The sequence below is a fragment of the Rousettus aegyptiacus genome, unplaced genomic scaffold (assembly GCF_014176215.1).
Source record: "Rousettus aegyptiacus isolate mRouAeg1 unplaced genomic scaffold, mRouAeg1.p scaffold_m13_p_4, whole genome shotgun sequence".
In the NCBI taxonomy this organism is placed as follows: Eukaryota; Metazoa; Chordata; class Mammalia; order Chiroptera; family Pteropodidae; genus Rousettus; species Rousettus aegyptiacus.
In genome coordinates, this window is record NW_023416307.1 from 142,584,431 (window position 1) to 142,607,023 (window position 22,593).

The 22,593-nt window shown below is 35.6% G+C and overlaps 1 protein-coding gene and 1 pseudogene across 11 annotated transcripts in view; one reads left to right on the forward strand and one right to left on the reverse strand.

The window, feature by feature from the left end:
* Positions 1–22,593, forward strand: part of RBMS3 (RNA binding motif single stranded interacting protein 3) — a 1,178,968-nt gene that overhangs the window by 760,729 nt on the left and 395,646 nt on the right. The gene's annotated exons all lie outside the window — the stretch shown is intronic.
* Positions 15,491–17,060, reverse strand: LOC107513149 (annotated as a pseudogene).

Sequence of the window (22,593 nt, forward strand, 5' to 3'; positions counted from 1 at the left end):
CCTTTTATTTCCTCTGTGCACGATATCTGTGCAGCTGAGACGAGCCATTCCAGTTGGCCCGCTCCCAGACTTTATGAGAACTAAGATTAGGAAGTCGTATGGTCAAAATAGTTGTGTAAATCGCTTTCAGTCTAAAAACCTCAAAGTTTTTGACCAAGCCACAATTTCTTACATTTTCTTTTTTTCACATGGGTGACTAACCTGTCATTCATTAATTACCCAGCCAGAATTTCTTCAGTTCTTTTAGTAACTTCTGTAATCCCCCACCCCCATTTCTTTTGGGAGGAGGAGGCAGAGTTTCTGAGAGAAGGAGGCAGGGTACCTATACAATTTCTCTTTGTGAGACTTCACATTTCACCCATTTCCGTTGACTTCCATTTGAAATAGAATATTGCCAGGCCATTGAAGCTTATTAAAATGTGCTTTAATCCTTTCCTAATTTTCATCTACACTTTCCTCCTTAATTTTTTTTTTTCAAATCTAAGCAGTTTGAAATGCTGACTGTGGCTTCAAAATTCAACACCCTTAGCTTCCTTTGACACAATCATGTTTTGGGGAAAGAGAATGGTTTTCATCACTCTATAAAACATCCTGAGCCCCAGACTCCCCTCCCCAGTCCTCAGGTTCTGACTCATTTTTGTATTCCTCGTTCCTCGTTCCTTGCATAGGCCTGATGTGTTTGCAAATGTACTTGTAAAGAATACAGCAGGCTTGAATGGGAGGCATGAAATAGTATTGGATGCTTAGAGTTGGTAAGAGAGGAATTTATGACACACTTTGAAAAGTCAGAGATTGTTCTCTGAATTAAAAACTGTGTTGAGGAGGTAGCAGTGGACATAACCTTATTTTTAATTTTTTTTTTTTGATTTTCCCCTATATTTTATCTACTTCCTGATATTATGTAACAGAAGGGTTCCTGCCACAATTGACTTTATTCTGTAGCAATTTAAAGTTACTCAGACTTCTATGGAGGAAATTGCTATTCTATCTCAGTGTTTTCTTTTTTTCTTTTTCCTTTTTCCTAGGAAGTCTTTGTATTTGATGGGGATTCGTAATAGTTCTCTTGTTTAACATATACAACACGTTATTAAAATGAACATTTAGCTTGACATTTAGCATTGCATGAGATTTACATGTATTCCTTGCTCATTCCAATTTGTTGGATTCAACGTTTGTCAAATAGGTATTTTTGGCAGATTCTGTGCTTTTACTGGGGATAAGAAACAGAGACTATATATTGCCTATATCTAAGTACTCAGAGAGTAGGAGGGGCAGACACTATATATGTAACTAAAAAATAATATGAGCATAATAACCAGTAATGATATCTGATGGTCAGTGAGCATTTTATACATGTCAGATCATCTTCTAATGATTCCACATGTCTTAATCATTTAATTCTTCTAATGGCTCTATGAGGTAGATGTTAAGGTTATTAGCATTTCATAGATGAGGATACCTAGAGAGACCATTCAGTGTCTAACCCACAGAGACTGAGTCCCGGCAGTTCCAATGTATATGCCCTTAACAGCTATGCAAATAAAGTGCTCTTGGACAAAAATGAGGAAGTGGTTAGATTTTTTCTGAGTCTGTAAAAGGCACAGAAGAAAGTTTCAGGGAGGAAGTAATATCTGAGATTGACTCTAGAGAATGAATGGAAGTTTATCTAGCAGAGAGAGGAGAGAAAGATTTACCTGGGTGATGAAAGACCATGGGTATGGCAGAAAGCTATAGGAACTGCATGGCAGTTTCTGATGATTTAAAAGTTTAGTGTTTGTATGTATGGAAATAGTAAGTGATATAACCTGAAATGCAAGCTCAAGTATTATTGTGAAGTGTCTTGCATAAAAGCTGGAGCAAAGAGCTTATTACAAAAGTAATGGGAACCAAGGAGAGATTTAAAGACAGAGAAAAACAATGTGATCAGAGCTATGTTTTGGAAAGTTAATTTTTGCAAAAGAATTGAGAACTAACAGAGGGAGAGGCCAGGTAGGCACAAGAGACAGGCTAGGAGGATGGATCCTTTTCCTTGCATTCCTTTGTTAGTGTAACAGAGGAAAAAAAAAAATTTCGGAACAGCGACTTAAACTATTTTCTCCATAGGATAAGAAGGAGACTGAAGGATGGTAGACAACCCAGAACCAATGTGGTGACTCCATTATTAGGGACACAGAATTGACCTGTTCTGTGTGTCTTTTATCTTCATGTCTTTTGCCTGTGGTTGCAAATGGCCATTCCATTTTAAAATTACATTTGCATTTCAGGCAGGACGAATGAGAAAGCTAAAGGGCAGAGGACAAGTGATAGCTGAGTGTGTCCTTGTTCAAGAGCTCTCCACTTATATCCATTGACCCCAAAATGTAACATAGTCATGGATTCATGCTACTCAGCTGAGGCTCTGAATTGCAGTTTTTTATAGCTGGGCACATTGCCAACCATTAATAAAATAAGGTGCTGGTAGAAAGAGAATTCTAAGTGGATATTCAGTTGTCTATATGAATATTGAAGAGGGAATGGACAAGGGGCTTTGGCAGTAAAAAAAAAAAAAAAAGTAAAGTGGAGACAAATGTTAGAGATGAGAATTAGTGGACTTGGCACCAATAAGAAGAGGCAGGCTGGGGACAGAGAGGTATCAAGAAAGATGCTGCAGCTTCTAACTTTAGCCCCTGGGTCAATAATAATGCTTTAAACTGAGATGGGGAGAATGAAAGAAGATCAAATGAAGATTATTATGGACGAAATAATATATTTGATTACGATATATTGAGTTTGGTATAACACTAGGACATCCTGTAAGAAATTAGGTGGTTGGTGTATATGAACCTAAAAGTCAGGAGTCAACAATATGAATTTCAGTCATCTAAACCAGAACTGATTAAATCACCTAAAGACAGCATGTAGGGTGGCATATCACATAAAACTAAGGAGAGAAACTGTTTAAAAGCCAGCAGGAAAAATCAGAGCACTGGACATGGAACAATGTCATAAAGCCGTGAGTAGCATTTCTAAAAAGAAAATGTCAAGTACCTTAAAGATTTACGACTGCAAAGAAGACACTGGATTAGCAATTAGGTCATTATTAGTATTCAAAGGATATTGAACGAATGAATATATTGACACATGAACTTTTTCACTCTGTATGTAGGTTGATTTCATATTCTTGCAGGAATTAGTTGTGTTAAGAGAAAAGATCACCTAGAAGTCAAGGCAATTTTGTACTCTATTGAAAGATAAAAATGATATTTGGGGATAAGGAACATCAAGTAAACATTGGCACACCCCACGAGGAAAGTTCTAAGTGAACGCATTAAATTTTCACTATTTCTTGTTTCTTAGAATCCTCCTCCATGCCCCAGTTATTTTTTTTTAATAAATACTCATTTTTATAGCTTCTGGGAGACTGTGACCTACAGAACACCTGATAATAACCAAAAGGGCAGAGAGAAAGTCTATTGTAAGAGTAACTTGCCATGCCCACGTTTTAAAAATAGTTCTTATTTCTGTGTTCGGGGCTCTCATTTCTTCATCTGTGAGTAAATACTGAGTGATCGTTATGCATCTGGCACTGGACTAGGCATAGACCATTGGGTGTAGCCAGTACCAGCATTATCAATGACTCAGATTCATAGTGTTCATATTAAAGAAATACTAAACAGATATCCAATTTTCCTCTGTCGATCCGCAACCACTTAGATACAAGTTGTCTTTTGAATTTAAACACAGAACAGTGCTTATTTATTGGGCATGATGTCACAGATTTCCTAGATATCAAACTGCTTTGTCTATGTTTTAGGCTAAAAAGGTAGCGCGCGCTCTCTCTCTCTCTCTCTCTCTCTCTCTCTCTCTCTCTCTATATATATATATATATATATATGTATATATATAAAATACCTCAAGGAAAATACAGAACAATACCGTCGTTAATGAATGTATGTGGATATCTTCTCCTGATCTCTTCCATAGTAAGAGAAGGGCATGATTACAGATGCATCCTTTTAACAGAAAAGAATACGAAAACATTTATAGTATCCGGGGTCAATTAGCAACTCTCTTTTTACTTTGACAGGAAATGTCTAAACTTTAAGTGACCATTTTCATCTTGTCAACATACTTCATGCCATTTTCTTTGTTCGTCCTCCAAAATCAATAAGATTTTATAAGCTTGCTCACAGTTTGTAATTTGTTGAACACAGGGGTCCACTTATACTGTGTCATAAAGTGGCAAAGGTGATATTATAAATTCGGATCCAATCAAGTATTGAGTTCCCCCATAAGGAAATTGTTATGATTTTCACAAACAAACAAACAAACAAACAAACAAATTTGAGAATGATAGGGATACCTATGTGAGCAAAGCTGATGGGTAGAGAGATGAGAAGGGAACAATTGACTTGCATATACCTTACATATATTTTTGCGTTTTTCAAAAATAATAGCCTGAACTGGCAATGTTGCAGTGAAATTGCTATATCTTCTATTGATAATTATAATGTAACTTGGTACAACTCTTTTACAGAGCAACTTATCCATATGTTTTAAGACACCCATATATATGTTACCTCCTGGGAACTAATCTTGGGGTTGAAACTAATCCGAGAGAAAGAAATCATCTTTGGAACTATAAATGAGAGATTATGAGAGTAGAATAAAGCAAGGGCTCCGTGAATGGAGAAGATTTAAGAGATTCAAGAGGTATTAGGTCAGTTTGACCAAGTCAGGTGATGGAGAAGATGGGTGGAGGATAGAAAGATGAAGAAGAGAGAGCCTAGAATGACCTTCAGGTTTCAGGCCTGAATAAATGTCTTGGATCACTCATTTAGAAACAAGATGCACAAAAAGAAAAAAAAATTCTAGAATGTTTACATAGGTTTCGTATTGAGAACTGTTGCATTTGAGAGGTCTGGATGACAAAGTAAGGATGTTGAATAGACCAACAGATTAGAAGAAGTTATTCAGATATAGATCTGAAAGTCATAGTGAATATTGGGAAGCGCCTTGCCCTCCAAAATACTGATATGCAATGGTAATTGTGAGGGCTGTGTTGCATCTTGGGAAAATTCTTATGATAAAAGTAAATTTAAAAATGAGAATAAAATGCACCTCTGTTATAATTATAATTTATATACATGAGTAAAATACCAGAAGGAGACAACAAAAATAAAAATATTACAATTTAAGTAGATAGTAGGATGACAAATTTTCTTTTTGATCTGCTGTAAATACTATTATTACTCTGTACAATAAAAATTACTTAAAAGCATTCATATGTGCTTAACCTAAGTGTTGCTATAGAATTATGAAACTGAGGAATATTCTTGAAATTGATTTTTAAACCTTTTTATTTAATAAAATGAAATCGTAGGTGAACATGACATATCTGAAGCAAATAGAAATGGATCAGTAGTTTTCAAAATTTTGGTAAAGAATCTATATGTATTTTGCTTTCCAGCCCCTCAAGTGTGGGCCACAGTTTGTCATCCCTTAAGTGAGGAATACCTGTTAGGTAAGGGCCACAGTTTGAACACCACTCAGTGCTACGCCATTATGCTCAGAGGTAAACCAAAATCTGGTTTCATTGTCGGGCTGAAATCTGGTTTCATTGTCGGGCTAGAAGTTTTTGGCTATTTGGTTTTGATCTGCAGATTTTCTGCTTTGTTTTTACACATTCTGTCAATTAGATTGGTTTGGATAGATTTGTACGAAATCTTTTACTGCTGAAATCTCAATCTTGGGTCTAATTCCCACCCCACTTTTCAAAATACTGTCAAACTATTATATTGATACAGTACAATGGAAGTTTTAGGATAGCATTGTAAGGTATGGTCACTCTTCTGTATTTTATTAGAATTTTTTTCTATGGTTTAATGAGTATATGCCCAAAATATACATGACCCTTCTATTTTAATTGGAGTTGACAAATAAAATGTAGGAGCTCTAGTTAAATTTGAATTTCAAATAAATAATGAGTATATTTTTACCATAAGTATAAGTATTTTTAGTATAAATATGTCTCATAAGATTATTATTCATTGTTTATCTGAAATTTAAATTTAACTAAACATCCTGTTTTTTATTTGCTAAACATGGTGACCTACTCCTAAATTTAAGAAAGTACTTCCATTCTAATGATCTAGGGCTAGTGACAGGAGCCATGAGCCAGTGTGAATACTGAGTATTTGAAATGTCACTAGTCAAAATTGACATATATGTTCTGAGTATAATATATAAAATAGGCTTTGAAGACTTGTATTAAAAAAATAATATAAAATATTTCATTAGCAGTTTCAATACTGATTACACGTTGAATGATAACATTCTGGATAGATTGGTTAAATAAAATGTATTAAAATAAATTTCACCTGTTTAATTTTTTTAAATGTGGCTACTAGGAAATTTAAATTTTCATTTGCAACATGCGATATATTTCTATTAGACAGTACTGATTATCTAGACCTAGGAGAAATTCTGGTTTTTACTTGTTTTATCCTGCAGGAGAAGGCAAATAAGTACCATCTGCACAGTAGGCTGAATAAAAATTGTGCAAGATTTATACAAAACAAACTTAGCCAGCCTAGAAAAATGAGTGTGTATCTTCATGTTGTTGAAGTAGTTTAATTTGATAAATGGTATTGGGAAGGTTAGTTCTTCCAGATCAGAGAATGCATATGCAATATGCACAAGTTAATGTAAGGGATGTCTTGACGCTTTTTTGCTGTTTCTCAGCAAAACACCCAAAGTGCTGATTTCTTTGTGACTTCAAAGACGTATATTTCCTCATGGAGTTCAGTCATAACTCATTGGTGTTTAATTCTGTTCAGTGAGGCTAAAGAACCATATCGTAGACACCTAAATTTAGCAGGAATCACAATATATCCCCTATTAAAGTCAAAGTTTATGTCAAAACCAATATTAGCTGTTTCATCTGCCTGTAACTACTTTTCACAGAGAGGCCCCAGGGTGACTCCTTACTGTGTTTGGGTCTCCGCTCAAATGTCACATCTTCACAAAGACCTTCAATGACAGTATTCTCTAAAATAGTACCCTGTCATTTTCTCTTACCCCACTTTATTTTTTTTAACACTGACATTCTATTTCATTTCATTCCATCCCTTATTTTACTATTTTAAATTGTAATAAGTAGAATATATTATTTTTTGTCTTCACAACTAGCATAAAGCTTCATGATGGCACAGTTGTTCATTGCAATACCCTCAAAACGTAGAATAGTATCTAGATCACAGGTAGATGGTATGATCCTGTGACTTTCTGATATTTCCTAGCATAGTTATTTGTTATTGTTCCTGTGAACTAATAATTTGTTAATATCTAAAAAAAAATTTAATTTTTTTATTTGTCTTCCCACTTTGGAAGACAGCAAAACATAGCTCCTGCATCTCTGCTCATTCACTCCCTTGTATTGGGCTCCTACACCGAGTCAGGAAAATGATAAGGGCTGGTATTACAGCAGGGACCTGTATAGCCAGAGCTCCAGCTCTCTGCAAACTTGCATTCCTGTGAACAATCTCACTCTTAATGGTTTTAAGCTTATTTTGAATTGAAATGCCAGAAAATTGAGTTCATGATGGATAAATCTGTGCTGATGAATTTGTTCGCTACTTTTTTAATGGAATCAACAAACATAGAGCACTTGTTTTGTACTGGCCTCTGTTCTCAGCTCTTTATATAGATTAGTTCATTTATTCTCACTGTCCTCTTATTATTCCCATTTTTAAAATGAGGAAACTGAGGCAAAGAGAGGCATGCAATCAATAAGTGACAGAACCAAAATTCAAGTCCAGGCAGGTTAGCCCTGGAAGTTTTTAACCACTTACATATACAGAGTTGATGCAGCCAACCTTGTGTATTTAACAAAATATAACTACTGTTGACCTCCTTGTTGAAAGTTTAAGATTGTGATTTATTTCATCTGGTTTGGGCATGCAGTCGATTCAGAATGTACTTTATCTTCATTTTAGTCTAATCCAGTCTTACTCATTTTACAAGACTCAGCTTGCTTTATAGTTTTTTATAATCAGGGTCCATTCAGGAAAACAGAAATGCCTCCAGGAAGTTCATAAAGAGGGGTTGTTTGCCTAGAGATGGAAGAGCTAAGAAGCTGAACACAGCCCAGAGGGGCAACCCAGAGTGAGGACAGTAAGGAGCGGCTAGCACATCTAGGTCTGGAGAGGTAGAAGAAGGTAATGGGATTACAGGTAGCTGCTAACACATTAGATCTAGACAAGGGTGGGAGAAGGTAGGATTACCATTACCAGGAGTGGGGGCCATGGAGTGAAAGCAAGAATCACAGAAGGGCTGTCTGGTGGGATCTGGGACTAAGAGCAGATACTATAGGAGAAGAAATATACATCTTCTTCGTGCCTTTATTCTTCTGTCATTACCTCCCATTGGCTAAGCCTACTGGAATCTATTTGGCAAAGGATCCTGGGAAATGTAGTTCCCAAGGATGGTTCTACAGGCCCACAGATTATTGATCAGCATACGTGAGGTATTCTCTGAATTCAGACGCCCATGGCCCCTCCTTAGTACCTCTCCTCTTTTATGGCATTACAGATGTTAGGATAGTGCTGGACACACAGTCACTGCTCGTAGCACTTATTACGCACTAGCACTGTTGTGCATACTGTTTGTAATGTCACTTCTTTAATCTTCACAAGAGCCCTGTGAAGTAAGCAAAACTATTATCCTCATTTTCCAGATGGGGAAATCAAGGGACAGTAATTCCTCTAGCATCGCATAGTGAGTAAGTGGCAGAGCCTGGATTCAAATCCAGGCTGTCCAGTTCTAGTGTCCATTCTCCTAAGTACCATCATTCTCTCTGCCTCTCAAGATTCTTGCCTTTCTAATTCTCCGAGCATCAGTTACATAACATTGCATGTAGCAGGTGCTCATTAAATAATTATTCGAAAAAAATGGATTTCCTGGTTAATATTATATATTAATCACGTAGATCCTTAAACTTGTATAAACACTTCAGTTTGTTTGGTTTTTCAAACTTTTTTCTTTCTTTTTTATGTGTTAATGTCACATCTCCTGTAGTCTAACTGTTAACATCTATGCTGTTTTGACTCCATAGCTGAATGTTATATTTTTTGGAAGACCATATTCTTAGGGTTAAATAACCAGAGATATCATCTTTAGATGTTTCCAATGTTATCTAGGGAAGAATAGCTGACTCTACATTCTTGGGAACAGAATCAGTTTGATTCCTGGGAAATTAACTTTAATGAGGCAAATAATGTTACAGAAGCTACTTTCTTTTATCAATCTGCCATTGATAGCTTACTATACTTAAGAAATTTTACATATATGATCTTCTTGAATGCCCAGACAACCCCATGAGCATTCTGATAAAGTTATCAGTGCCTTTATCTTGTATCCTTTTGTCATTACCTATTATTTTTCAACTCTTATCATTTCCAATTTCAGTAAGAGGAAACTCAGGCTCATATGCCATACCTAGTAAGTGGAAGAAATAGGATTCGAACTTGTATCTGTCTAGCTACAAAACTAGCAAAGTTTTCAATGAAACTCAATACCTTACAACACGAAAGCCTACAAAGATAAAGGAAATGCAGACTCTCCTTAGGATGCCTAAAGGTGGTGATGCTCCTTTAAAAGATATGTGCTGTGCATGTGGATGATATGAGTAGTTCCCTTGAAATTTTTAAGAATGACCTTTTATGACCACAAAGAGCAAAAGAAAGTACTAGAAGAATGAATCTTTTTTTTGAATGTGATTGGCAAGTACATTTAATTAAGAAATCCGTAGCCCTCTCTTGCATTCTGGCTTTTCTTCCATTTGGATTTCTGTGTATGACTCTGTTGTGGGGACTGTGACTTTAAAAAATGTTTTTTTGAAGAAAAGCCTATGGTCAGCCTGTGAACTCATTTTCATTCTCTCTCTCGCCTCAAGAACTGAGTTTGACTAGGCTCTGTATCAAAATGAAATCCAGAGAGACATTCCTAAACTTGGACCTTTTGTCCATGCTCACTTCCTGTTGACCGACTGACAGCCCTTTATCTGGCCCTTGATCAAGCCGTGTGCACAGAATAAGGAGCAGTGTTCTCAAGGGCAGCAAAATCTTGCAGCTGATTAAAAGTAGCATGAGATGCAACCAAAATGCCAATTCTCTTTCCGTTTTGGGTTTGCTTGAGTCCAAAGGTCAAAAGGAAGAGAGCGGAGCTCAGTGTTTGGGTTTGTAATTCCACTCCCACTATGGCTCAGTGACACGACATATTCTGATCCTTGTCTTACCAAGTTCTTCAATCTTCAATCTTTGTCCCCTAAACACTGGCTTGTGTGAACATGCTATTAGCTGGCAGGGTCCAATTTCAATATTAGTGGTTACATTCTGTTTCAAGCTCCTCACTGTTGTCTGTGCTAGGTCTGAATCTGGAGCTGCTGCCAATTTTCTTTGAGGGCATTTTAGTATCATTATCCCAGTGCTTACGCTATTATCTCTGAAGTGTTGTTTTCCAGCTATTTTCTGCCTCTAAAAAGACAGGGTGGTTTAGCTATTTTATCAATGAAATTTGAGTGTGCAGTGTAGCTAACTCTTGACTTGTGATTTGCTTTCTTTCACTATCTGGCTGAGGAAATGCTCAATATTTACACTGAGAAGGCACCTTAAGGATCATCTTGTCTCTAGCTACTCGAAGCATGTTCCACAGGGGAGCAGCATGGGCATCTCTGGGAAGCTTAATAGAAATATTCACTCTGGGGCCCCTCCCCAAACCTGTTGGTCAGAGCCCCCCAGTGTTTCATTTGCAAATTAACGTGTGAAATACAATGAGCTGGCCCCGATGCACAACTGAAAATGCATCTTCTGTGCAGTCTTGAGAGGGGATTTCCAGCCTTTTTTTGAATACTTCCAAAAATAGGAATGTCACTTTGCAAGACTTGGACAGCTAAACTCTGCCTCCTTATAAATGTCACACTTAGACCTTTTTTCTTCTGTTTAACAAACAACATTAGGTCTAATGTGACCTTTCTCTTATTTGAAGGTAGCTAACATGTTCCCAACTCATCTCATCCCATTCCTCTGTCTGTCTGTCTGTCTGTCTCATTCACTCTCTCCTTTCACTTCTTTCCTCTCTCTTCCTTGTTCTCCTTTTCTCTCCCTCTCTCTTTCTCTTCTCTCTTTATTCCTCCCTCTTATCTCTTTTCATGATAAGTAGTATTTTCTACCATTCCTCACCTTGTTTGGTTTACAATTTTTCAACAATGATTACTGTTTTACTAATGGACTCTAGTCAGTTTTCTCATTACATGTGATATGTAAAATGGAGTATAATATATATAATATTCCATTAGTTGTATTAATAAGCATATTGTATCATATGTGTTTATAGAGAAGTACAGGGAATTTTTGAGCTATAGAACAAAGAGCTGCTTCTGCTGACTCTGAACTATTAAAAGGCATCCTCCTGGAGGATACTTGGTCACAATGTCCAGAAGGATCAAGTGAGTGACATCATTGATTCATCTGGTCATCAATAGGTAGAGGAGAAAAACTATGAGAAATAGCTACTTAAAGGAGAACTATACTAGGTAATACTAAAGCGGCAGTATGAAAATGCAGAATTAGACTTTACACTTCCATTAGTTACCATCCTAACTTGAGTGGAAAACAAATCCCAGGATAAGCATAAAATGCTCAGGAACATTAGAAGCATAGAAGGATCATGAAAATGCAAATGACAATGTACCTTAAGTTTCAGTGATAGCCAAAGTGATCAACCTCTTACGTAGCACAGACACCTAAATGATATATGTTATTGTGGTTGGCACAAAGCCGTCTAATGCCATTAGGCAAGCGAAGTCCTATATAGGATTTCGAGTACTCTTCAGATCTAGTGTGGTGTCATGCATGAGTAAATAAGTAGCAGATTAGGAAGCAGTTGGTCTGAACTCAAGAGATTTGTAGTGAATCTGGAACTGAAATTTTGCTTATTCCAATCAACACCATCCAGGTAACTGGGGGATCCGTATCTGTGAGGAATATCATAATTTATAGCTGAAAGTCTAATCTACATTTTTCATGTTTTACGTAAATCAGTTTTCCAGAAGGCCTAGGATTTTAACTCTTTGTTTTTATTTGGGATACGTCATTAAAAGAAGGAACAATCGATGACGTTTCTGTGATTCAGTGTGGAGAAACGGCCTGATTATAACTTGAACTTCCATATAGAAATATCAAATATGACCTTCCTGTTAAACGTTTAGTGTTTTCTTTTTCTTTTTCTTCTCTCCCCCCCACCCAAACACTTAAGCATTGGTGATCGTCTTTACAATCATTATTGCAAAGAAGTATAAACAGATCACGGCATGCAATTGAAAATACTAAATATTTCTGAAGTTTAACACATTATTTTTAAGTAGCATATGTTGTACTATATCTCCTAAAAATTAGTAGCAACCATAGTACACATTATTCAAGTATCTATACTAGGTAGGAGGTCAATCACTTAGATTACCTCTGAACCTCGAGGATGTTTTCAATTGCATTTTCATGATTTTTTTATACTTTTTCTTTTCATAAACATTTTATGCTTACTCTAGAATTTTTTTCCCAACTCAAGCTTTTTTTGATTTAGAGATACAAAGCCTTGCTTATGTTAGAGTACCATACTGAAAATGTCTGAAAATTTTGGAAAATTGCTCTTTGGAAAGAGTTTTGGTTATAGAAGAATTATTTGCTTTCAAGTTGTCTGAGAAAATAAGAAGTAGATTCTGGCATTGATTTGCTACTCATATTTTAAGATTGACAATGAGAGAAAAAAAAAAAAAGGAGCTTATGGGAATGTATTGATTCTCTAAGGCAATTCCTTAGACCAGTGTTATGCGTGCTCTGAGATTCTGAAGCCATATCTGCAACTTACACAAAATCTGATCTTCCAAATAATGACTATAACTGCTAGAAATAACACACATGTAAGTTATGACTATGTGGGTGAAAAGGGATGGCAAGATGCCAAATTTGTAGAAAGAAAGAAGGAAACAGATGACCACTAATTTGCACACATCTGGTTTTTTACTAGTTTACAAATTTCTTTTTAAATGCAAGAAGCCATGAAAATGCATCTCAAATTTGTAACTGCCTTATTTAATATAAATCCAAAAAACTTCATTTTATGAAGAGAATATAAAAAGGAATCAGGAATATATAGAGAATATATACATCTCATAGACATTTTGATTTTTTAAATTTGAAATATAGGATAAACTGATTCATTTTTGAATTGTTCACATCAGCTGGCCTTCTGTTTTACTTTAGTAAAATATTGTAGACACTACACGTATGAGTGCTTCAGTGAGGTTTAAGGATTTATTCCCTAACTGTATTTTACCAAAGAACAGAAATTAAAAGTTTTATTTTCTACTTTATGGACTGGAAGCACAACTCACAAATAATGTCATTGTTAAATTATGAAATTTTGTGAGTAAATGGGATCTATGGCAGTGTTTATCAAATTCAATTAACTTTTCATAAATGTATATGGGTAATTATTGGACAAGAAAAATATCTGAAAAGAACCGATATGCTATAGCATGGAAGGAAAACTAACTCCACTTACCAATATTGTAGGTAGGATGAATGGTGTGTTTTGCTGGATAGCAAATAAATATTTTTTTCACCTTAACATATTTAATTTGCTTCGAACATTTCCTTCTTCTTACTAAGCTTACCAAGCCCAATATATTCTTGTAACATATTCTTCTCAAAAAATAAAACTAAAAATACTCCTTTCTTCAAAATTCATCCAAAATGACCCTATTGGGTACAAAGATCCAGTGGGTTTCTCCTCTCAGACCATTTCTTCTGGGAATGCAAGCTCTCTGTCTTTTATAAAACTTCTAACAAATATTTGTGTAGAAATTGACACAGAATGATTCTGACAACAGCTGAAACAGCACATCATAAACTTTCCAGAAGAATCAAATAACATAGACCAAATTCAGAATTGTAAAATTTTCACCCAGCTATTTAGGTGTGTTAAAGTACTAACCACAAAAGAAAACTCACAGAGATAAAAATTTGATATAAATTTTTAAAAAGGCAATTTATAAAATTTGTGTGGAAAATAACTGACCTAGAAAATAATCTTTTTTTTTTGCAAAACTCAAAGTCTAAATTTTGAGAATTTAACAAAGTGAAAATGTGATGGTGCCTACCCCTGAGGAATGGAGGCTGAATATTTTGTGGCCAGTGCCCATGGAATGGTGTCCATTCTCTTGCTCCTCAAAGTGTGCTCTGCAAAAGAGCAACATCAGTATCACCTGGGGCTTGCCAGCAGTGAGGAATCATGGTCCCTAATCAGATCTACTGAATCAGATTCTGCATTTTAACACAATCCCTAGATGATGTGTATGCACATTAAAATTTAAGAAGCACTTATGATGCTTCATAAGATGGGCTTCCACCATGAGCTTTACCTGGACTGTTTTCATTTCAGTTTATTTAAACTACAAACTGCATGGTGATACCCCCCACCTTTATGTTTGTACAGACAGATACATCTTTTGTTCCTCATTTGTTCTATTTTCCACTTCATTTATGCGGAGACATAAACAATGTAATTTGAAAAGAAAACCTTGTGATCTGTTTCGAAGTTGAATTTTCTTGCTAAGATATTTATAGAATAAGAGACCCGATGTTCCACATGTCCTTGATTGTGGCTTCTGATGTTTTTGTTGCTAATAAGCGCCTTTCCCTTGGTGTTTGAGCATTTCAAGTGTTCTTGCTGAGGCAGCAAGGAAAATGCAATTCTGTGCTTGTACAGGATGTTGTCCTGGTAATGAAAATGATGCTAATCTTCTATCCCTTTCAGCATTGATCAAATTTGGACACAAACTTTAGGAACAAAAATAAAACTTGGACCACTGGAGTATGAACTACACTTGGCTAGCTCACTGTGACTACACTTGGGGATCGCTGTAAACTTTCTTTAGTCACGTTGCAACTTCCTAGTATTTTCCCTCTTTTTCCATTACTTGTACATTCTTCAAAAAGCCTAGTCAGCTAACTATTTGGTCTCCAGTCTATTCACCTGGTTCCTTGGAATAATAGAAAGAGTGCTATTCTAAGTCTTAGGAGGCCTGAATTAGTAGAGCGCCTGCTAAGGTTGAAGGTATTCAATAAATGTCCATTCTTTCCCTCCCTTTCATTATTAGCTGTTAGATAAAGGACTTAGAAATACTGTTTAACTTTTTTTGCTTTTCAGTTTCCTCATCTTGTAGGTGAGAATTAGACTGAAAGACCATGTATATACATATAGTCCCATGGACCTATTATTATTTATGATGCTTTTTGGGTTGATATGTCCTAAAATAAGAATTCCTTGGATTACCTGGATTTGGTAGAGATATATTAGCTACCACTCTGACCCTGGGGAAGTTGAATGAATGGGGGTCCAGACTCCCTGCTTCCCAATACTTGGCCCCTGGACCTATTGTACATACTACAGCTTTTTTTTTTTTTTTTTTTTAGGAGAGAACAAATCCACTTTATTTACTTTCAATGAGTTTAAATCCATGAGGGGTACAGCATTACATGAATTCTGGGTTCAATGCCCTTGGCAAGAAAGTTGCTTCAGAATTTGGCACGACCATGCCACTGTTTCCATGAGCACAAGTTACCTTTCCCCAGATTACCCTGGTTTTGTTCTTTTTGCTACCAGGAGTCACCGTGTTGTTCTTTGCCTTGTACACAGAAGCACATCTCATACCTAGATAAAACTCGGTCTCATCTTGAGCGTAAACACCTTTAATTTTAAGAAGCAATGTGTTCCCTCTTGTTCCAGAGACCCTGCTTATGGCTAGCAAAAATGGCCTTGGACCACAGACTTCTAGAAATATTTGTTGTTTTATAAGTCCTGTTCTCAGCAGGCCTCCACAGACTCCAAGATGGCAGAAAAAAAGACTACAGCTCTTCATAAAATTTTGATTGAGAAAAATTCCCAAGCTCCTAAGATACCTGATTGTCTAAGAAATAAGAATAATCGATAGTGCAAAGTACATCAAAACATCTAACAGGAAGCAATAAAGAACATGAATGTCCACGTCCTTCTAGTCTTCACCTTGTGTAGTGACAAAAATCTAGGAAGCATGGCTCCAAAAACTATTTTGTATGAATTAAGCCACTGGATAGCCTATATAAGTTTACTTTCTGATTTCTGAACTTTCTATTTAGATTTTATTTTTAAAATTACTACCTCAAAGGCTTCTAATAATTACTTTCCTCTCAGGTGTCTTTTTCTTATTTTGAATGTTTGAATGGTTATGTTTCATGCCAGTTAATCATGAAGTCATCACAAGCCAGAGGCATTTAGGTCCATATGGTTAGATTAGATATCCTTAAACTGGTTTCATTTTAATGCCATTATTTTTAACTACTATTATCTATTAAATATGCCTTTAGAGTTTATACTTCTACTCAGTCTTTGCTATAGGGATTAAGAAAATCTGTTTCTAATCTATTTATTCTGCCAAGCATTAAATTTCCTATGATAAAAAGCCAAGTGAGTATTTACCAAGTTTCTTGATCAAAATTATGGGTCATTCCTTAAGTCATTCCTAAATGTGTCGTATTTTCATGTTCAATTTTTTGATGGAAATGTAAATGCAAGAGTAATTAAACATCATGGCTCAAATTAAGAAAAGAGGACCGGCTGATGTCCTTAGAAGTTCATGAATTTAGTTCCTTATTTTTCCTATTATATTATATCTCATCCTCCCATGGTTTCACCTGCCATGTGTAGATGAAGCAAATGTTTCCAAAAGATATAAATTTCTTTCTAATCATTAGTCTGGGGACAAAGGTCATGTTCCAGCAACATCCTGAGCAAGACTTTACCATCATGCACGATCTATTTTGAAAATCAGTTATCCTTGAAAAAGAAATCTCAGGTTTCAGTTGACAGGAAAAAAAAAAAAAAGCTGGATGGATACCAGTGCCACCAAAACTGGGCAATTAAGAAGTGGCTTTCCCTTCATATTTGTTTTGGTTGAGTGAAACAAGGACACAAGCTTACCTCATTCTTTTAAGAAATACCTCATTTTGCAACTGCATACACATTTATACTCTGTAATAGGGAAAAAACAGTAAAAATGTTGTCTCCCTTATAGACATGTCATAGGTGAGAGATAATCCACCTATCAGAAAATTTTCTGATAATGTGAGGAAATTATTTCTAGATTCTCCACACCTTAAGTTAGCATTAAGAGATTTAAGATGGTCAATTTCAGATGTATAGATTATATTGGAGTTAGTTTAGCCTCTTGGATCATGAAGATATTTAGTAGTGGAAATTTAGAAGAGTTAATTTCAAATCTTTGAGGTGGTGACAAATTAATTATATGTTAAAGAAGTTTTGATTGTCCGTCAACCTTCAAGTATGACTCACAGTTTTCAACAGCACAGCAGACATGTTGTCTCCTCGTATCATATGTCGTCATGCAAACTTGGTGAAGAATTACAACTGTAGCACATATTAATTAATTAAAAGTGCTTTTGATGAGAATGATTATTGATTTAATGGAAGTATTTGAAGAAAAGGAAGCCCAGCACGAATGGAGAAAATAAAAATGCATTCAACATTATGATATATGTTGGCAGCTGCTGTTATGCAAACTGCCAAACGAAATATCAAAGGTGTATTTTATTCCTATGAATGAAAATGACTGCAAATAATGAAGCAATTTAGCATACAACACACAAGAGCATTTATCTAGTGGTTCTCTATTAAGGACATTCCATTGTAGACAAGGGTTCATATGATTTTGCTAACTTTCCTTAGGGGTATTTCAGAGCAATTCTGAATTGAAGCAATAAAAACCATCCTCTTTACTTAGTAAAGATATCTGTGTGTTAGAGATCGTGATGACTATATCATGATAAAGATATAAAGGTTTTACCAATATCACTTAGTGATCTGTTTTAGTCTTTCTTGATGATTCATGTGAGGTTATAAATGAATCATTCTGTAATCTCATTTGCTGAATTATAAGATCACTTCCATTAAGTTTTTCACTACAAGCCACTGTTAAAATTCTTTGACTATGGTCAAACAAGAGCAAATTGCCATATCTAGCAAGTTTATTTTGCGATTTGCATATGCAATTCTCCTGCTTAACTTTTCCCACCCTCCTGAGATGTCTGAAGATTTGGGATAACTTCAAATCTGGAGTCCACACAGCTAGGATTTGGCAAAACCTAGGGTACATCCAAGTCCCTTCCACAAATTTCCCTTGACACTCTAGTCATGAAGAATGTGTGAGACCCATAAAGTATGTCTGTCTAATAGGTGTTTAAGTATGAGATCAAAGGTTGATGTCATTGCTGTCTTTTAGTTGCTATAAACAGTAATAAAATTGCAACTGATCAAGAAGTATTCAGTACAGTGGTTAGGGACTGATTGACTCATCTTGTGGGCTGATTTAAAATTCAAGCAAGGATTCTATTAGTGTTATTTCCCTCTTTCTAGTGAAGTGATCTACTTCTGGTCTATATGTAGTCTATTGGTTTGAAGTGTCAGTAACATTTGATTACATACATTTGAGAATAAGCAACAAGTAGTTCTTCTAATAGTCTCTAAAATGTACTAAGCTTATTTCTCTCTAATTCTCATCTGAAGCTTTGATTCTTCATAGAATTGGCTAGACATAAATAGTCCTGCTCAGAAATGACCTCTAAATCTCTTGAAGGTTAAGAGAGTAGGTAGTCTCAGATTTCTTTCTGATTTGTGTTACTTTCCCAAATAGAGAATATCTAGGAAAGGCAATGCCAAGAGTCTCTTGGCAGGCATGTGTGCCCTACACATTACATGGTAAGAGCCAAGCAGTTATTTATGGTAGTCTTAGTAACTGGAAGCTTGGCATTTAAGGGAAAAAAGTTTTTTGTGTGTGCATGTTTGTTTTTCAATAACAGAGTGATGCTAGCATTCCTAATATGCTAAATCAGCATGTCTTATTACTTTTTTCGGACTGGCAAAAATAAAAATAAAATAATTGTTTCTAGGATTGCTGAATAATTATTAAGATTGCTTCTCTCTCCCTCATGGTTTGACCATGTGTTGCATTGGTTCTGTTGTGGTTATGTATTCTGTTTTGATAGTTACTAATTTGGAACATATGCTATCTTAACTGTGCCTCGATCCCTGTCATATTTTACCACTATAACCTTGCAAGTGCTTAGGAAGACTTGGAGATGTGTCAGAAGAACTTACCGACCTCATACGTTAGCTGTGCTGCACAGCAGAGCTGCAGAAATGAGCTGCAAATTTTAAACAGTATATTGAGTGTATGATTTATTTGTTCGCTGGGCAGGTCAATTAATTATTTCACTGTGATGCCACCCTAAATTGTAAATAGCAAGAGAGAGAAAATGAATTGTCACATTCTGCGCCTGTATCTCTTGCCACTTAGGATGACAAAAGCAGTTTCTTCCTGAATGCAGGTGATAACTAGAAACATGAGGATTAGGGCTGCTTGAAGAGTGTTGGTCAGTGTGCCTCAGAAATGCAATTTGAAATGACTTTAAAGATAGTGTGCTACTACTTTCAAAACTTTCAAGTTCTTGAGAGAGTAGTTGTCCTTGCCATTTCGGACTGCTATAACAAAAGTACCATGGACTAGATGGCTTAAACAACAAACATTTATTTCTTATACTTGTGGAGGTTGGGATGTTCAAGATCAGGGTAGTGGCAGATTTGGTGTCTGGTGAGAACCCTCTTCCTGGCTTGCAGGTAGCTATCTTCTGATTGTGTCTTTACATGTGGAAGAGAGCTAGCTCTAGTCTCTTTTTCTTCTTATAAGAACTCTAATTCCCACCACTGGAGCTCTATTCTCATGACCTCCTCTAGACTTAATTAGCTTCAAAAGGCCCCTCCCTCCTTGTACCATCCCATTGGGGGATGAATTTGTGGGGGGACCCAAACAGGCAGTCTATAACACTATTATAAGGCAAGGAAAAAAAAATTCATATTTCAAACTTGCTATAATAGGTGTTTCCTTTCTTCGAAACACAAGGAATGATGGCTTTCCCAAATTTCCAAATTTATTTCCCGCCCCTAAATTTGAACCAATTATTGTATTAATAATTTAAATAATGTGTTTCTAGATTTTTTACTGAGGGAGAATGGGAAGAGAGTTAAGAAAGATAAAACTGACATATTTAGTAACTAAATATTTAGTTACTAAAAGACATTTTTTTCTAGTACGAAGATGAAGTTCCTAGATTATTCATCACTGAATCACTACCCTGATAACCTTTGCAAATAATGTCCCTTTTTTTCTCAATTTGAAAATATAGTTTTGTTGGCAAAATGGACCATGGGTATGTTTTCATTAGTTTAAGTGGAATTTGAATGGTTTGTCAGGGCCCTAACTTTGGCCCCAAAGTTTTTTTACTAGGAGAAATACTAATTTATTTTACTTGGAAATAAGAAGTATTTTAATAGAAGAACATTCAGGAGTCCAAATCTGTCCCCTTAGCAACAGCAATTTGAAGTCAGTAAAAACTAGTAAATACCCTGAACTTCTAAGAAGTTACCAAAATACCTTAAACTAAATTGCTTGAATGAAAGTTATTTCAAGACGCTTCTGTGCCATCTTCACAAGAACCACTCAGTAGCTTTCTTAAAAACAACTTCTGCCTCTGATACTATGAGTTTGAATCTTTTCCATTTTATCTTCACATCATGAATCATGACTGAGTATGAATATATGGCACTAACAAGTGTTTCAAGCCTTTGTTTTGTCTTCTTATATGTCTGTCTGTATCCAAGTTTTTACAAAGTTTGGACATCGGGGCAGATAGTTCTATACTTAGAAAAGTAGACTGTACCCATCATGCTAACTCACTGTATAAGCTTGACCCTAAATGTAATGCTTGGTTCACATTCATGGGCAGTTTATTGCATATCATAGAAAAGCACTACAGATTTACATCGGGTTTCACTTGAGGAACATGAATAAAAATAAATGTGTATACACAACAAAGTCAATAAAATACTAGAGATTTATGTTACGATCACACACATAAACACGTTTATAAATGGGTTGGCCTCTTACAATTTATGCACCCTAGATTTCTCAAAAAGACTTAAGGTGACTTACAAAAGCATACACTTTGCAATGAATATAGTGAACTCTAACTAGAAATAGAAAACCAAAGCATTGACAGGAAGTGGAAGGAAATATATACAGTTATTGAATGCTAAACTTCCTGGCAACCTGAAAAAAAAAAGAGATACAAATAAGGAACATTGTTATCCTTATTATAACTAAGGAAGTTCCTCAGGAGAGACTAAAGTTTTTCCTGGCAGAAAATTCTAAAAGAAATGTTCTTAATTTATTTAAGTAAGAGTTGCTTGGAAGCCAGTGAGTTTGAATTTGTCTGGTGTTTAAAAACAGTACTCTGAGTGCATTTATGTTTCAAAATAACAGGCTTTGGATTTTTTCAGTATTACTTTTATAAAGGTCATCCGATTATAAAGAGAAGATAATAAGCAACAGTTGGCTCACTTTGATCAACTTCATCCTTGTGGTCAGTAAGGCGCATGCATCTGGGCAGCAACGCAGTGTCCAGGCAGCCTGGATTTATATCCAGCTGTGTGTCCTTGGTCAAGTTCTGTGACCTCCATGACCTTCAGTTTCTTTTTAATCTATAAAAGATGTTAAATTTTATGATTATTGAGATTACATGAGGAAAAACATCTAAGATTATCACAGTATTGTCTCTAACATTGATGCTAAAGATGAAAAAAAAAATATTTTCCTCACTTTTTATGCTTACTTTCTCGCTGGTCGCTAATTTTAACTTGCGTGATAGAGGATTATGACGTACAAATGAATGAATATAATCACGAAAATTATAAAGTCTGGGCTTCTGACTCAAGTAGTTCCATTTGTCAGCTAACACCAAAGTTATTTAGGATTTGCAGGAAATGAGTTATGATGTGGGTTTCCAAAGCTGAGAATCTACCCTTTTGGAAACAAAACATACATATCATTTCAAAAAAATAAGGTAAATATTCATAATGAAAATCTTTCACATAGTAGATTGTACCCTTTCTTGCTTTTTAAAGGTGAATCTACCAAATTAAATTAAACTCTTTTAGTAATTTAGGATTATTAGGCTTTATTCTGTTTTAATACGATGCGAACTCTAGGACACTTTGTGGACCTTGTAATATTTGTTCCACACGAGAGATCCAGTTTCCTGTGCATTTGCAATCTGTGAGTCACACTGTTCCTTTTACCAGTCCTGTAGCCACTTTAGCCCCTTCTAATTTATTAAATCCAGCGTACTTAGAATTTGAAAATCAGATAACCAGGCCCATTTTTATCTGTGAGTGAAATAAGAATAAGTAGAATCTGGTCATTTAGGTATCAAGCACCTGGGTTTTTATACATGAACTCTGTATCTTGTCTTTAGTTTCTTGGAGCTCTTTTTGATTTTATTGATGCTTTTCACTGTGTTCTGAAAAGCTGAAATGTGTTCTGTTTTCTCCAAGAGTTACTGAAGACTGATAAGACATGGGGAGTGCCTTACATGCACAAAGTTTAAA